Below are 3,815 nucleotides of genomic sequence, written 5' to 3'. Positions count from 1 at the left end.
GTGTTTTCTTCCTCCCTATACAAATTATACATTTCAGATCATGCAGAATTTACACAAATGATATGCTTATGCAAACCATCCCCAGTATAACAACTTCCAGTTACATAAATACAGCGAATGTCCCATGACGCCAACTCAATCCTTCCCCCTTCCCCAGAAATAATTGCTCTTATCACGACTTATATGATTCAAGAATTTTTTTTCTAGGCCTATGTATAAATGCACATGTAAAGACATATGGTCTTGTTTTATTCTTAAATGATGCTATATATAATCTGTAGCTTGCCATTTCAAATTACCCTAAATATCATTCCCCATAAACAAGTTCTTTCTTTTGTTATATTGTATGAATTTCATAGTACTATAGACATTGTACAGTTTGCAATTTTTAAATTTTAATTTTTTTTGAACATTTTAGCCACATCTTGTGTGTGAGTGAGTCACGTGAGGGCTGGCAGAAGGCCTTCGGTACCCCCTTGTGCGTGCATGCGCTAACCATAAGCCGTGGAAGTCAGCTGGAGTGCTCTCACTTCAGGGACTGGCAGCGATTCCAACTTGGCATCTCCCATTGAGGAAAGTCGATCCTCAAATGGACCTCATGTAACCTTTTCCCACTTTGAGGGACTGAGAAATCCCCCAAGTTGTCTATGCTTTGTAGTCAGGTGGATGACATCTTGCTCCCACAAATTTCTAGATGTTTATCCCGCCTTGCGAAGCTATGGAAAGCATTCAGTAATGACTCAGAAAAAGCCAGCTTTTGGCTGGGTGTGGTATGTGGTACATGCTGGTAATCCCAGCACATGGGAAGCTGAAGCAAGATTGCTGTGAGTTCAAGGCCAGCCTGGGCTCCACAGTGAATTTCAGGCCATCCTGAATTAGAGAGAGCCTGTCTCAAAAACAAAACCAAACAACAAGAACAGCTTTTGGGTCCGCATTGCCTTTCTGTGGCTGCACAGCTCTGCTTCCTCCCGGCCAACCTGGGATTAGACCTAAGGGAAAAACTATGGAAAGATTAGTCCAGAAAACCTTTGCCTTTTATAATAATCACAGGAGAAATGCTACAAATGATATGATAAAAATGCATTTAAAGTTGAAAAAATTACAAGCACATGTCACCATTAATTCTCAAATACGCTCCTTTGCTTGGAGCACACATCTCATCATCCCCGGCACTTTCTGAAGCAGGTCTGGAAGTTCTCTTTCTTTATTGTATTATGAGGTTTGATTAAAAAAAAAAATATGGTGAATGCTGCTATCAAGCGCTATCCAACAGATAGGCAGGCGTGTGAGAATACCAGTGTAGGGCCGGCCAAATAGCTCAGTGGATTAAAGTGCCTGCAAGCAGGCACAGGGGTGGCTAGTTGCATCCTTGGGCCTGCTGTGCTGCCCCACCCCTGGAGTGTGCTGAGATGGCAGTTGAGACTGGGTGTGGTGGCATGCGCCTGTTATCCCAGCTCTTGGGAGGCTGTAAACAGGCAGATCACTATGAGTCTGATCTAGTAGTGAGACCATGAACACCCTGTAGACCCTTCCCTAAAATACAAAAAACAAACAACAACAACAACAAAATCCCAGCAGTGTGTCCTCCTCCGCACTGCCCACATCTGGCACTGTGTGACTGGTAGGCCTTCTCTTACGTCACAATGACTGTGAAAGTAAACTATCTGATTCAGGGTCTGGGACAGCGCAACTAAAGGCACTCACAGAAGAGCACTGCACTGCCACAACTGCTTCAGAGTGTGGCAAGGATGAGGGGGTAAGTACAGCATCTTGAGGAGTTAGACGGAGGTGCATCTTTCACTTTGATACATTTTATAAAACATGTTCAGTGTTTTTCATTCATACCTTGAACCGCCACTGTATCATCACACTGCACTGTGCAGTTTACTACAGCTTGTCATTATACTAGTTGTCACGGTCTTATACATGAGGAAACTGAGGCTCCAGGATAGAGTTGTATGAGGATGTCAGAATCTGAACCCAGGTCTTTGGATTTCACATATGGAGCCAGTCCAACAACACCATGCCAGCAGCTACCTGGAGAAGCCTTAGTCCCACACCTCACAGCATGATAGGCAAGACTCACTCTAATGGTGACACTAATTCTGTCCTCAGTTATCCATGAAATATTTCTAATGGCATTTTAACACATGGCACACAAGTTTGTGACCTAACTGAATAGACAAATGGGTCAACACAGTTCCCGACGGTAGGTGTGGGAAATTGTGGCCAGGGGCCAGAGCAGGTGTGTTCAGCCTTCAGAATAGTTTTTACTTCATTATGCCCGGAAAAAATTCAAGAGAAATATTTTGTGACATGTGAAAATGATTATGAGATTCAAATTTATATTCATAGATAGTTTTACTGTAGCACTACCATGTTCATTCATCTTTAAGTCTACGGTTTTCACATTAGAGTAGCTGTCCCCGAGAAGAGCTGGGGCCCATTCAGCATGAAGTACTATCTGGCCCTATACAGTTTGTTGGCTCTGCTGTAAGGCAATCGCTGTCCAACCACTCCCTCCATATCCATTTACCAGAGGTGTGTCTGAAGGCTGGGAATGCTGTGCACAAGGAAGATACCTCTAAATGAGGTGAGGAGACCTCCCTGCCCGTGTGCCAAGGATGATCTTGAAGCTACTCTGAAATGGCACATGACCTCACCACGGCTGAGCTATTTCATCCGGAAGGCTAACAGCGTGGGATCAAATAACAAGGGAACCCAGAGAAGCCTCTCATGTGGGCAGTCATGTTCTGCTTTTGAGTTGTCCAGTCTTGGCATCGTCCCAATCACTTCGGCGCGCTTCCTCTTGTAGTTACCTAACAGTCTGGGTTAGAAGGCGACAGGGTTACACAGAATTAAGTTAAAAAGTAGCGGCCTCTTGTGGCTGACATGAGCATTGTTTAGATGGCTGGTTACCAAAACCAGGGTTACACTGAAAGGTTTCCTGAAGTTGTGGATTCCAGACGAAGCACTAAAGATTTCTGTATTTTCTAGCTTCTACTACTTATAACCTTTATAGTGGAATCCACTCTCCTAAGTAGAAATTAAGTGAGCTAAAAACGTAGTAAGTTATCAATTGACTGATACTCCCTAAATAGGAAAAAAAAGTTTAAATCTCAGAAGAGACTTTCAAAGAAAGATAACTGACTTTCAGAGAAACAAGTCAGCATCCTTGCAATTCTACCTTTAACAGAGGCTGGATACTAGGAATCAGAGTGTCTACACAGTACACAGGACTTGGCATGGGCAATTTTTCTCCCTCAGCTTCTATTAATTCCCTGTTAAGTGAAGGGATTGATCAAATACTGAAAGGCCTATACAGCTTACATAGACAGTAGTTCCTTAGGTCCATCTTGGATCTTTATGAAAGTTTCCTGAAGTTTCAATTTACTAAGGTTCCTCAGATCCCAAGAGACAAAGCCATGACAGATGCGGACACTGCTTAAAAGCTTTCACTCTTGACAGGGGGTGGCAAGAGCACACACACCATTAACATATCAGGGCGAATGACAGGATGGTCACGCTATCCTCTCCTTCAGGAGAAAGGCCATAGAGACCACGTATGTTGAGGAAGCTCTGCTGTCACACACAGTTGTAGGAGTCCAACACCTTGCAGCCACAGGACTTTAGGGACCACAAACTTGGGCAGAATCTTATCAAAAATACAGTATGTTGCTTTTCTGCACAGCATTTGCTACTGTTCTTTAAAAAGGACTTAAGGGGCTGGTGAGATGGCTCAGTGGTCTAAAGCACCTACTTAGAACAAGCTTAGCAAAGGACGGGGACTGCGGTTCAATCTCCCAGCACCACAT

The sequence above is a fragment of the Octodon degus genome, unplaced genomic scaffold (genome assembly GCF_000260255.1).
Source record: "Octodon degus isolate 3935 unplaced genomic scaffold, OctDeg1.0 scaffold00040, whole genome shotgun sequence".
Lineage (NCBI taxonomy): Eukaryota > Metazoa > Chordata > Mammalia > Rodentia > Octodontidae > Octodon > Octodon degus.
Note: the sequence above shows the minus strand (reverse complement) of the source record.